We start from the raw sequence: 15,248 nt of genomic DNA, 5'->3' as shown, positions 1-15,248 counted from the left end.
CAATCAACGCTCTTTTGAACTGTTCCAAAGGGTTTGGCAAGAATTTGAGGTACACCCAAAATGTCATGAAAGACCCTGTACGGAATCCTCAGAAAAGCTGGTCAGTGAATGTCCAGGTCAATAGTTTTCTTAGGCCCAAGTCCGCAGCACGCCTCTGCCAGCAAGAGAAAACATTACACATACGAGTCACTTCCATTATCTTAGCTCAGTGGTTTATAATAACAATAACACACATTATAGAAGTGTTATTTCCATAGTCAGTGGATCCCAAGTTGGGGAATACTTTCAGCCCATAAAAGGATGTCACCACAGAAGATTTCAGAATGAAATCAATTAAGAACTAGGCTTTTTCAGCACATGTTGCTGCCTCAACAGCACAAGCAAAACAAAGCACAGCAGAGAAAAGTGCAATATAGTAACCCAAAAATGGGATTCAGAAAAGCCTGAGGTTTTGATCATAACTGCTGCTCTGACCTTGGACAAGAGTTCTTTTATTTTCCTATTTACATTTTCTTATCAATAAAAAAACTCCTCTCTCAGAGTAAGGTTGAGCGAGTGACTGAAAGGAAAAAAATTGAAAGTTTTGTAAATGCAAAGAAGTTAGCCCTTATGAAAGTTGCATGGATGGATCATGCAGTGCTGGTAGTGTTCTGTAACACACTCACAGCTTAACCAAGCGAGAACTATTGTAAAATTGCCATCAAGACTGGTAAGCTGGAAAGAAAACACGACAAAAAACCCACCCACAAAATTGAAAGAACATTAATAAAAACTGGATGGTTTTGATATATCTTACCTGCCAATTTATAAAATGGTACTTAAGAAGTACCCATCCAAAGAAAAGCATAAAATGTAGGATGAAATGCATGGTGGGTAAGAATGGGAAGTATGTGAAGCTCAATTCATGGCCCCAAATTCCCGGCTGAACTGAAAGCAAACTTTTTCCAAAAATTCCCATCAGGATTATGTGGCTTTATCACTTCTGTAAATGTAAACATCCTGCTTTTATTCCACGTCTTTTCTGCCTTCCTTGTGAGCTTCAGGAAAATTTGAATTAAAACAGGTTCTGTGCCACTCTTGGGCACTAAGCACAGATACCAAAAGGTATCTACCTGCACACTGTATATTTGGAACTGTTTAAGAAATTGTAAAGGTACATTTTTACTCCCTATTTTTTTTTTTTTTATTAGTACAAGAGAATGTAAACACAACAACTAATGTAAAGCGCACCAAGATGTACTCAACAAAATGCTGGTCCACAGAAGAACCGGTTATTTCCCATGTGATTCTTAAACTAGCGAGAGGGCTTTGGAGCACTGGTTCAGTTTCCTAAAGATGAATAACTGAGAAATGCCACTAAGAAACATTTTTCTGGTTTTCAATCTGTCAGTCCCCGCATAAGCAGAAGAATGACGTCTGGCTACAGAGCTCTTGCTGCACTGCTCTAGAAGTGCTCCTCGCACTCTGCTATGGCTGTTCACACCACACAAGGAGGATGAGATAGAACTTGAAGCAAATATTTGCTATCACCACGGTATCAGGCCTATGGGCTACATGAAGCCAATGCCTAAACTTTCTGATTTAAGAATATAAAATTGGAGCTTTCATTGTTAAGCTAGAGCCAAATCTTGTTCCAAAGATATGCAAGACCTATAGCAGCTTCTCCCAGGGCCAGAAGTCAGTAACTGAAGTAGAAAGCTAGGGACACCTAAAATTTCCACATATACATATTTCTTTTTACATGCAGTGAATCATCCTAGAAAAACTCCTTCCAAACAATTTGAGTCTAGCTGTATACATGGTATCTGGATAACATAGTATTTGAACATAATGAAGTAAGAGGAACAAAACTAACTTTTACAGACTGACCCAGAAAGGAGAAAAATCTCAAAAAACCCACCCAACCCTTAGTATCTTAAGAGAGGGATCTCTTTCCCATGTATTGAATATTAAGCAGAAATAATCAGGTAGGAGAATAAGCCTACATGTTTAAAAATAAAGCCACAGGCATCAGTTCCCCTCATGAAATATAACAGTGATCAGATCTGTTAACTACATGCATCAGACAAAAGCTGTGATGAATTAGCGCCAAAGAACCAGGCACTGAATTTTCTCTGGTTCTCATTGTTTTGCATCATTGGGATTCCGGGAGTTAGTTAAAAATCTAACTACATATGAACAGGATTGACTTCCAAATTTTTGCAACTATTAAGATACCAGTTACTGTAAACATCTGGATCAGTACAGCTTCAGAATCCACCCAAGCCTGAGCTAATTCCATATTTAATCATATTAATTCCAACCTCAAGTGACAATATGTAAACCTTGTCCACATGCTGAACAAGGAGGAAAGGCAGAAATTTATCTCTTTAAATAAAATACCAGTGATTAATAAATCATATGTTTATATCTCTTTGGAGGAATACTTCTAATACAAAGCAATTCCAGCAGAGCATTCCATGCCAAATCAAATACTCATATGAAGAGAAAAGACAATTTCTGCCAGTTTCTATGTCCAAAAAAGCTTTAAAAATTGGAAAAATTAAAGCATTTGCCCTCTTTCCATTAAAATGCATAGTGCTGGGCACCAGGAAACACAATGTTCCCACTGATCTCCAGTAACAGAGATGAATAATAATAATTTCAGAGTTATGAGAAGTAATTTGATGCATTCCACTGTGTTGGAAAAAAAAAAAAAAACCAACAAAAAAATCAACTCCTTTTGATACTGTAGAGACTTCCCTAAAAGATAACCGCATTGTATAAGAATTCAGATTTCTTTTCCCCTCTGTATTGTCCAACTGAAGATAAGATGCTTTTCCCCCAGTTACAGAGGATTTGGAAAAGCTGTCATAACCACAGCAAAAAGAAGGCAGAAGCAATTTTTTATTTTTTTTTTTTTTAACAACTTGGGTATCATTTTCCCTTAGTCGATGGGAAGCTTGTTAAGACGATCAGTTTATGAAGCTCAATTTCAGAAACTAGTCAGTTCCAAGGAAGAAGAAAAGCAGTAGTTGCAGAAACACTTTAGTCAAAATACTAACACAGAGCTGAATACTAGTGGAAATAGTATCTTTCCCCCCCAATAAAACAAAACCCCCAAGTATTCTCCAGAAATACCAGAACAACTTTGGAAAGTCTATACATTTAAAGTCAATCTGAAATTTAAACAAAGCAAACCAAGCAGCCAACAATTAAAACACCCCAACAAAACAAGAAGCCACCCACAAACGAAACCAAGCAACAATTGAAAATAAAATAATTGACAAATAGTACTTCTAGTTCTATCTGAATTTCTCACCAGCCTTACAAACTGCAAACCCATTTCATTTTTCACATAAATGAAGATAATATTGATAAGGACAGCCCTGACAAAGAATATGAAAAGCTTAGTGGCTTTTCAATGAGATAGTCAGATCCAGCTCCACATGCTAGCAAAGCAAAGGACTCTGGAATATTCATCTTGTGTTCTTTAGAGTATCTCTACCTCCAGGGTTATAATTAATTTAAAATTTTGTTTTTCCATTTCAAGTTTCATAGCCCCCCATTTAGGTACTCACATGTCCATGCTTTAACTTAGAGTATAACTGCAGCAAGAGCTGCAGCCTATACACATTTGGGGAGCTGTTCCAAAATAACTCTTCTGATTTTGGTGACTTGGAAAGAGATGCAAACACTTCCTTTTTAAATTTTTTTTCTCCCCAATCAAGGAAAGTAATTTTCCTGAAAAAGCACCACCCAACATATTGGTTCTCAGACAGCCTTCACCAGTCATGGGAATCTGACATATTTCAAAGTTGCCTCTGCTCTCCAAAGACAAATCTGTCAACATGGCCCCAGCTATAGCCCACTCTTCACCCGCTGGCTTGTCCCTGGTTCTCAGTGGTTTTCTCTATGTCTTTCCTCCATTAGGGCAACTTTGAGTTTATAAACTCCATTTTGATAACAGAACTAGGTGTCATGCTCAAAAACTAAAATAATCCTAGGTTGAACACTCAACTAGTGAAGGTTAGGTTCCTGACAAAATCATCCAATTAAGACAAACCTGGCCATTTTAGACTAATTTTGGACAGATGATATGCCAAAATATTCAACTGAGAAACATTAGAAGTATCATCATTTATTTTTTAAGTGTTCCCTTGCCTGACTAATTTCAAATTCTGCAGAAAAAAAAAAATCCACCATGCCATAAGTTGCACTGTACGAAACACGAGCCATATTGAGTCAGTTCTGGCAAAATCTGTAGGAAATGCCAAGAATAAGTTTTGCTGGAAATGTTGTTTAACAGAATTACTGAGAAAACACTGATAATATTAATCTCTACTGGCACAGAGCAAGGAAGCCAAAGAGAGTTAAGAAAATGCTATTATTTCCTCTCTATTGTAAGGCTTTAGATTCTGCTTTAGCAGAAAAGTCAGCTGCTGTGCTGAAAGCATCACTTCAAAGGTAAAGGCAACCAGCAAAGAGAGCTGGCATTTTTCCTCTGATCTTGAAAAAGCCATCTGGAAATGACACCTGCAATAGGAAGACCTTTTCTTTACAGGTATCTCTTCTAGATGTGTTCTGCTTACCTATCTGCCCATGGTGGCCTGTGGTGCAGACAGTGTAGCAGACAGTTGGGTATTTTTTTTAACATCTGTGCAGACAGAACAACTATGATCATTCGACTGGAGCAGAAGTGATTTTTTTATCCACTCTACACAGCTCTACATGACAATACAGGCAGAATCTAGAATAGAAACACATGTAAGATTGCACATTAGATTGGCTCGAAGGTCCATCCAGCTCATCTCAAATAATTGTTTTTAACTGGACATCTAATAAAGAATGAAAGCAAGGTAAGTATATGACATTTCCCTTTCCCAGCCTCAACCTCTTTCCAGCTTTAAGTAATTAATCCTCAATAGGCTTCTCTTCTCATGAGCTTACTCTGTCTCTTCTGAAACCTCCATAAGCTTGTAGCATCCACAATGTTCTTTGGCAAGTTCTACAGGTCTGCTACCCACCATGCAAAGAACCTCCTTTTCTCCCATTTTGAATGGGTCCCTATTAGCTTCATATGATATGCCTTAGTTCTTATATTAGGAGACGTAATAAACACTTGGACCCCTCTGTGCCACTAATGACTGTGCAAATATCCACCTTTTTATTTTTTCTTTCCAGTCTGAAGAGCTTACTCATTTCTAATATGGAAGCTGTTCCACCCATATTTTTTTTTCCACCATTTTTGTCCTTCCCTGTTACATTTTTGCTTCTGTTATGTCCTTTTAGACACACGTAGTACTCAAGAAGTAGGCAAGTCACAGACTTACCTCTAATCTGATACTATGAATTCACAATTGATTTACTTTCTTCCCTTCACTGTTGCCAGGTATGGAGAAGATCTTTCCATGGAACTCTTGTCATCACCCTCAAGATCTTGCTTGTAAGTGGTAAAGATCACATTTTACATGTGAAGGTCATATTATCATTTCCCCACATGCATAATTTTGTGCAGCATTTATTTACACTGAATTGCATCAGCCATTTCATCGCTAAGTCAGTCTCAAAGTCTTTCTTAAATTTGTCATAATCTATGTTATTTCTCTCATAACACATTAATATGACACATAATCCTATACACTGTGACATAGGCTTGAAATTTTAAGGACCGGGTTTATGTGGAGTGACTGAGTATATTTTTAGAAAGATATTACAATGAATTATTCCAGAGAGAGAAAAGAAAAGATTATTACAGGAGGATATTAAATTCTACTTGCTAGCAGAAAAATACATCATGATATGAATTTCCAAGCATTCTCAGAGGTTCATTGCTTTATTTCAAAAGGAAGTCAGCTGCAATTCCCCTTTCCGCTGCGTGCACACACAGCTTCTTTTCTGTAGAACAGTGTTAAAATAGTTGTACAGGAAACTGTAGCAGAAAGTTTTGAATCCCTCTATCCTACCCGCTAAGGCAGTCAAACAAGCCTTGTAACTAAACACAAATGGTGCTGCTAGCAGGGGCTGGAATGCCCATCTCGCCTCACATGAGAGCCCAGCGACAAAACTAGAGACTCAGTCACTCTACCTTTACAGAATACAGGGAACCTTCATTTTTTAATGCGAAGTGGAGCAGCTTCAACAGGTGAGAAACTGTTCTCTCACTTTCCCTATATTCCATGTATAAGAAGGAGGAAGAGGTGCTTTTCCTGTTTTACTTAAGGTAGACACAAAGAATAACAAAGCAGTTTGTCGATGGTTAACTCTTATAAGTGTTCTCTCAGCATGGCTATAGATTTAAGAAAAAAAAAAACAAACCTCAGAATACTTCATTTATTGCCCCCAAGACAACTCATGCAAAAAGAGCATCAGGGTTCTCAACTTGCCAAAAAAGTTCTTCCAGCATGCTCAGAAACAGGGATTTAGGCTCCTGTTAAAAATATTGGTACATCTAAAGTTTACACAGCTCCTCAGCTTCATACCTGTAGCCAAGCAGTGGAACATTTTGCTACAAGACACTGTCTATGCTAAAAGTTTACAGAGGTTCAAAGGAAGATCAGACAAGTTAACGAAAGAAATTCAGAGGGGTTTAAAGTACAATCTCTCTGAAGCAGTTCTTGAACCCCAAATTCTTGGGAGAAAGTATCCCTAAAATAATATTGCAATATTTTTCCCTAGGCATTTGCTTTTCACTGGATAAAACAAGGTCCTATGCTATAAGGCCTCACACCTTATCTAGAGTAATTAATAATTCCTGTGTCAGCACCAAGACAGATAAATAATGTAGACACTCCCGTGCCAGCCCGTGCCATTTCCATCCACAAGCAGGCAATGCAGCCTGGAAGATGCTTTGGGATTCAGGTCTTGCAGCTGACTGGTTGGACCAACCTGCTTTATCAGCCTGCAAGAATCAGGCTGGACAGTTATCTGCTGGTGATTACGGAAAGACCATGGAATGTCTAGGTTGCTTTCCCAACTTTATCCCAACGGTTATGTGCTTTACGGGACAAGCCAGTTCATTTCTTTATGTCTAACTTTCCCCATTGGGGTAAGCTTTCACCTTTATTTTAAAGCAGTTGTGCATTAAAATAGAAAAAAGTTGCAATCATAACACAATCTTTTTTCTATAGTTATGAAAGCGGACGGATGTCTTTTCTCCCTGTGTTATTCTGGATTCTTCTTTAACAGCTCTGAAAATTTAAAGCCATCTGGTAGCAGCTGTGTCTTGACTGCACACCTGTGCTTGAGCTGAAGTGGGGAAAAGTTCAATAAGGATTATACTGTAGGTGCCAGAACGTCTCATTCGTTCCAGAAATATCGCACAGATTTAAAATCTGCCCCCCCCCCCCCCTTCTCCCTTAACTGGTTTGTGCTTTGCTCAGAACATACCGATTAGAAAGACAAAGCAATTTCTGGAGAGCACAAAGCCCTTGCTGCTAGGTGCATAGCAAAAGTTTCCATGAATCTCTGTTGATCCTGGACCTGCGCTTGCCAAACTATATTGATTCAGGACAAAAATAGGCCTTTGGCTGGGCACCGTGGCTTTCCATAGATATCTACTCATCAGCAAGCCAAAGCAAACTGTACTAACAGTGAAAAAACACTATTCTGAGCAACTAGACAATACCAAGCTTGGTAACATCTGCAGCTGCAGGGACCATACAGTCAACTGCAATTAGGGAGCACTCTCAGGATAGTATCTTTGATTATTTCCTTATCTCCCTCTTTTTTTAAATTCAAGAAAATAAGAAAGCTGTGTATGCAGGAAACACAAAGAAGAACATGCCAACCTGCAGAAGTTCAGAACAGGACAAGCTAAATAGGTCACTAATGATTCTTTTTGTACAGCATGGCACCACTTCACTGCTGCTGATTCACTCACTTTAGTCGTCCTTGCAAGGACACACATTCCTGTCTAGTCTCTGGAGTTAAGCAGTCTAAAATATGGGATCTCCCCCATACTTTAATCTTATTACACTAGGGCTGCTTGCCATAATCTAGCACTGGCTTTATGCCACTGACTGTAGCTTAAATCCTTCCCCAGAGCAGCTCTCATCTTGTTCCCACCTCTTCTTTATCAATGCAATGCCCTGCAGTTTCTCCTCCAACTCAGTGCTCAGCCAATGCCCTAGCATGGTTCTAAGAATGCTATGTTGTTAAAGGTATTATCATTTGAATTAAAAATAAATCCCAAACTATCTGGAGATAATTATTACTGACTCGATGGCATTCTCTGCTCCATCCATCTTTTCACCTCCACCATCATCAGTAAGGCTTTGAAATAAGCAGCATTCTCTCAAAGGGCAAAATGCAGAAGCTGAGCAAAACCACAGGCATTCTTTCAAGGAGTAGGACTATAAATGTAAAACCTTGCAACATTTCAAGTTAGGTAACTATTTTCCCTTTTATGGTGTCTTTGATTCTTGTAGTTAATAATTGTGTAGATTTCACGAGTGTTCAACAGCTGGCACAAATTGCTGTGGGATTTTTCAGCATTAGACAATCTGTGGGAGATACAATTTCCTTCTAAACCCCTCGTCTCTTTATTAATCCATCAAAATGAAGCAGTGCAATATCTAATCTAAGTTTAGCTGCTCTCCAAATCCTTCTCTATAAGACATTAGCCACAATTGGATGCCCTCTCTCTTTAAAATCCATGGGCACTTCCATTCTAGCTGGTAGTGATAATGCGTCACCTGCAAGAGTAAAGCAAAAAGTATTCCCCGTTGGGAACATAAACTCTTTAGTAGAATGTGGTTTTCCAGAGGTGGAAAAAAGCAATTCTTTTTCTTCCAAAAAAACAATATATAACCAAGAACAAGTTTCAATATGTATAGCAACTTTCAATAGAAAGTTGTGTAATCCAAAATTCACCATTTCCTTGTCTCCCATGAAAATCTTTTAGCACAGCAATTGAATTCAGAAACAGAAAGAAAGGAGTTTCGGTATTTCTCATAATGAAATTTAAACTAAGCAAAAGTCTTGGGGTTGGGCAAAGATGAAGACAAGACAGAAAAGTAGGCTCTTCCTTGAAGAACAGAATGCATCATATGAACTTCCAAGAAAATCAGATGGGGTTTCCATTCCCTGTAAACAGGAATATTCTATTCATCAATCCCATCCTGAAATGAATACTACAAGGTTATAAATGCTTTGCATTATATACATAAGGAGCCCAGGCCAAATCCTAATGTTCTAGCCCCTCTACAAAAGAGGATTGGTTAAAATAAAAAGCCAGACTTGCAAGCTGACTGTGTTTAAATGGCCAGCTTTCATGCAGCATCACTGAGCTCTGGGGTGGCTGAAGCAGACTGATTTTTTAGTTTCGGCAAGGTCACTGCCATGTAGAGCTCTGAATCTCAGATTTCTATTGTTCCACATACCTAACTTCCAGCTAACCAGTCATTTGCACAAGAAAGTTTGCCAGAGCTCAGTTTCCATTCTCCAGTGAAAATTACCACCTGAGAGCAAATTAAAAAAAAAAAGAGGTACTCGGGCAACTTTCTTAGGCATGTGCTGAGCTGGGATGTTAATCAATCCAACCACCTGCTACAGTTAAGGTTTCTTCAGAGCTGGCTGCTAGGAAGTAAAGGAGTTTTGATACACCTTTGGTTTAGCTCTGATGAGGTCCGTCCCCACCCCCCGCCCCTATTAATTACATATTCACTTACAAAACAGTTTGGCTTGTAACACACAACAAAACCCTGTCACAGAGGGCTACTTCATCATCATCATCCCTGGCCTGACTTGAACAAAAACCAGGGACTACAGGAACAAGTGTTCGCAGTACCCTTGACATTCAGTTGGTGCATCTCCTTCATAGCACTCTTCTTCCCCAGAAGGCTGTGTTCTCAGAATGACCTGATGATACAGCTCAAAGACTACATTTAATAAACTTTTACTGATAAGTCCTTCTCCAGTGTCAAGATCTCCTCTGCCATACTCGGACTGAAAAAAGATTTCTTTGTAGACCTCCATGTCCCAGCCTTCATTGGACCTACACTATTATTTCTTAGCTAGGCAGTGTGTACAGGGTAACAGGGTATAGCACTAAAGACGATCTCATACTTAGGCTGAATGTTAAAAATTTAAATCCTTTTGACTTAATAGCCAAATTGGTTGAGCAGCACTCCAAAACCCTTACTCATTCAGTGTTTCCTTCATTTCCCTTCCTATGATGAGAATGTCTGTTCATGAGAATGAACCTTGGTTCAACCTTGATTTTCATAACTTTCAGTAACTTGCTCCAAAAGAATTGTTATCTGAAAACAGTATCCATGTACTTCTTGAAGGTTATGCAATGCCACAAGTGATTCAAACAGATGAAGAATTCTGGCTATTCATTGGAGGCAGGATGTTAAACAAATCTTAACTATCTGTGATGTATTAATCACCACAGAACATAAGGATCCTTCAATTTAAAATATGTAAGATCTTCTACAGTAGAAGTTTAAACCAAAACTATTTCATATGCATTATTTCATTCTATTCCAATTAATTTTGATGATGCTCCATCATGATATCTGAGTATGAAGTCCTATACTGCCACTGATAAAGGCAGCACTACTTTCAGTGCAGTAACTGGGTTGTGGCAGCACTTTGGGACTGAGTCTAGAATTGTGCCCCTGCTGTGCTAGCTCTTGTAGAATGGAACAAAAGACAGACTTGTGCCAAATAAATTATCAACCAAGTACTTTAATTCCTATTTTGCATTTATGAAAAGTGATTCACTTGTAATCACTCAGTAAGTTAATACAAAGTGGGATTCAGCCAAGCTACAGTGCTTTATTCACTAGGGCTTATAGGATACTTTGAGATCCTGTAATAGGAAATTTCTAAGAAGGACAAGAGATTAAAGTAAAAGCTTTAAGACTGTCAAAATGCAACAGTTGCCATTTGCTTCCACACAGATCTACTTGGGAAACAGTTCCAGAGCCAGTACTTTAATGGCTTACATACTGTATTTTTTTCAAAAGCCATTAGGGCTTTAGAAATCCCATAGTGGTTATTTGGCATGACCAGAGAATTTCTATGCCAGAAAAACATTCTGCTCACCAGGATGAGGTAGGGGAGGCTCCTCTTTAATTGGGCTGGTGACCAGTTCTCTTAAGGAAGGGCTTTTACTTCACTATTTGAAGCCACTTCCTTGAGGATAAAGAGAGAATTTAGCATGTGAGTAGCCCAGTCAAAAAGCAAACACACAGGAATAGGCAATATCAGATCAGAGGGAAGCTTTCAATCTGGGTTTCAGAGACCACTTATTGAATAGATGTGGGGAAAGCAGTTTTGTGTGTTTGTTGTTTTTTGGTTTTTTTTTTTTTTTTAAAAAACCAAAACTGTTAAAAAGTGGTAAAAAATACATTGAAGAGATGTGACAGGTACTTACAGATTTTTCTTCCATTTTAATTTCCTTTCAAAAAAATTAATTAACTTCATTGTACAGAAAGGAAAGCTGTGCCCATATTTATAAAGTTGTTTACAAGATTCTGCTTTAAATGCACATCTTCACTCACAGTTCCAACATCACCTACAGTAGTGTTAATTAAAAAAAGTTCAAAGTTCATTGAAATCAGTATTATCATAGTGACATCACACCCTGATAAAGATCAAAACTGACATCTCTGTGATTTTTTAATTCCAGCTACTTATGTTGTACCATTAAATCATATTTAGCCATTCACTTTCCAAAAAAAAAGTTAAGCAGTATATACAAATTTAAACAGCTGCTAAACTCACATCAACCTGTGATGTGCTCAAAGTTTAAAAAAAATAAAATAAATCTTACTTTTTTCTTTACCTAATTCAGTAGAGTTTTTTTATGGAGCTTATGGACAGAACCACCAAAACACTGAGAGAAGTTGCAAAACTTGGAAGTCCAGCTTATAGATTCAAGAGGTTCCTCTAGTTTGAATTAGCTCCCAAACTCCTAGATGCTCATTTTAATTGAAGCATGATGGGTTTATTCTCTTTTTACTCACACTGCTTTTGCATCGGTACATGTATCCCAATCTCTTAATTTTCAAACAACATTATGAGGTAAAGAATCAGATCCTTTAAGTTCAACCTGTTGTGACTTCTCATATATACGTTTACACATTCTCCTTGCAACTCAAGTCCAGGGTTTCACAGTAATTCACTCAAATCATGTAAAGTTTAAGGGGAAAATGGTTTCATCTTTCTGTTCCATGGCATTGCTCAGCACTTCGAGTCAGCAGAAGGCGGCTCATTCACCATCAATTAATTACCTTCAGAACTTGCAATAAGCTTTTCTAAGTAAACCCTTTGAGAACAGGCATAACAGAGTGAGCTGCAGAAATGCAGAGGTTGCAGTAAACGTGCTGATTAATGAAGCACTAGATGGCACCCTAGCATTCAGCTCTTAAGAGGTTTTTACAGCCCTCTTCTCACCCAGATTTGAAAACAATACAGGTACCTGAATTTTATTCGGGTCAGGAATGAGCATTTTTAATTCTTTATGTGGCAATGTGTCCTAGGAAATACCATCTAAAATAGTAGTGCTAGACTATGAAAAAACATGAAATCACTATTCTATTCTACATAAGCCAATATTAGTTCTTCTAATTAAAAAAAAAAAAAAAATTAGAAATCCATTAGTATCCAAAGTAAGCAATTCCATTACTGCAAGCAGTTTAAAAGCAGCCTTTAGATTAGAGAAAAATATTATGTTGACATGTTTCTTTTCTTCTTGCCACTAAACAGTCAAGAAGAAGTTAATTTCTGAAAATCCACCTGAGTGCCTCTGTAAATGCTGGACAAGTCAGAGTTGATGGTATGCAAAGATTTAGTCATCCTGAAACAACAAGATCTTTGTGTGTTTTGCCAAACAAATTGGCATGCACCTATTTCCAGTGCTATTAGGATGCAAGGAGGTACTGTTATCTCTAGACAGCATACTGATAAGAAAATTCAGGCTTTGAGCAATTAAATGATATGGTCAAAACCACAAAGGAAATCTGTGTCAGAGCAAGGAAATGAAGCCATTCCAGGTCAGTGACTTACCCAGGAGGCAGTCTTTCCCTCTTGCTTCCAGCAAGACTTGGGACTTGCTTAAAGTGCATGTCAAACAACTGGTAGCAGACAAATTCCATTCAAGACTCATACAGAGCATCAGAGGGTTTGAAATAAGGTAGCTGGCCTGTAGGTGGATCATGGCATCTTTTTCAGAACTGTCTCATACAACCAATATTCTCCTTTTCTGAAGCAAGGACAAAACAGGATGTTCTATCTTGTCCCTGAATTATTGCCATGAAACTTTATTATGGCAGAGAAAGAGCAATGCCAAGGTTTAGTGGGCATGGTTAATGGTTGGACTCGATGATCTTGAAGGTCTTTTCCAACCTAAATGATTCTATGATTGTAAGATGAGCACAGACTTTTCAGTACATTCTAGATGACTGAAAGAATAAAGGACCACAGCAGACAGACAACACAGAATGCTTATGGAAAACAAGACTAGTAGATAAAGAATGGCTTAGGAAGCAGAGAAACTGGAAGGAAAAAAATTATACAAGCAACAACAAATGTGCTATGGTATTATTAAAATAATAAAAAGCAGAGAGATCTAGGCCTTGCTAAGTTTAAATTAGATGACTGAAATTGATTTTACAAAACCCACTTAAGTTACACCAGGGTACATGAGGTCAGAATTGGACCCAGAGAACCTAATCTCTCACCATATCAACAAGTTAGCAGGTGGTCAAGACAGTCCAGCTGGAGAATGGGCTCAAATTTTCAGTGAGCTAATACACACACTAATCTTTCACTTCTGCAGACCTGGATTCAAAACTTAAGATCATGAACTAAAATTAGTCTGCTGGTTTCATTCTAGTCCCCATTTGTGCACGGCACAAAACCACCATAAAAAGTGTCACGACTGGCAATCTCTCTAAGACAGGCCCAGTTCTGGAATAGCAGGAAATGTTGTAAGTTAGGACTGAAGCACACTGGCACAGCTGTGTGTGGAATTTTATACTCTGCCCACATCACGCTTGCCAAAGCCAAATGTTTTTTCTCCTTGACTTCTGCAAGTGCCACATTCATGCTGAAAAAAATAAAAAGAGAGAAAGGAAAGAAGAGAAATACAGAATGAATCATTGCAGTCACTGGAACGAACACTACTGATTCACACTCTGTACATCTGCAGTAAAGGCAGTGACATTGCATAGGGTATAAATTTGCACAGAGTTTATTTACAGTATCTAGTTTTGGGTTTAGTTATTTTTGGTTGTTTTGTTGGTTTTGGTGGGGGCTTTTTCCTTTAACATAGTACATAGCTTCTTTTTGTCCTGTAATAATGGTGCACATTGCTAAACTGGGTCTATAACTTTTGAACTGGAGTAAGAGAAAGTACTGTAAAACCAGAATATTCTCCCACTCAGATTACTGTCCCAGCTTAGCTGACTAGTGACCCAACCTGGAAACATGTTTGAATTTATTGACATAAAATATTCATAGTTATCCATGACAGTTCACTGGACAAACTCCAGCCACATCAAAGAAAGATAATCAGCCACATGTCCATAAGGAAAAATCACATCCAACTCATAAGTCCAATATAACATCATATATTAATACAGGCTGTCATATTCAATAGTTAGAATCTAAAAGAAGGGCTCCTGAACTATGCCCTATCCCTCTAAAATCATTTAGTATTGAGACAGGTTTTTTGCAAGTAAAATTTCTCCCATGCATCACGAAACTTCCAGCCAAAACGGGCAGTGAAAAGTAAGGTCTTCACTAACACATCAGGTAATATAAAAATGAGCAATTTTGGGTAGTTATGAGATCTTTAAGATAGCAATAATGGAACACACAAGACCGAGTTAAAAGGAAATAAGGAGGAATCAACTGATATAGGAGCTTAATGAATTGTTCTATTTGACAGTTATCAGCCATAAATAACATGGCTCCACTGCATCACAGAATTAAATGAGACTAGCTGACTGGAATTAAATAAAGCAGGACTGTAACTTTTGCCAGCAAAAATACAAAAGCCAGATAACAGTAGCAGCAGTAGTTGCTGTTAATCCCAGGAAACCGTTTTTCTCCTTTTGCCAAAGCAGCCATTCTCCCCATGAGCAATTCTCATTCTGAGGCCAAGGTGGTGCTCAAATATAGTAAGTAAAAACCACCTTTCTTAGAAGCTACCTGCTTCAACTCTACCCCTTCCAATGCATTCAGGCAAGGAAAGAACCAAAACAATTTCCTCTCCAAAGGAGGACTCTGACTTTCATGCAATGGAGTTCACA

Source organism: Aquila chrysaetos, chromosome 21 (assembly GCF_900496995.4).
Source record: "Aquila chrysaetos chrysaetos chromosome 21, bAquChr1.4, whole genome shotgun sequence".
NCBI lineage: Eukaryota > Metazoa > Chordata > Aves > Accipitriformes > Accipitridae > Aquila > Aquila chrysaetos.
This window is presented reverse-complemented; position numbering follows the sequence as displayed.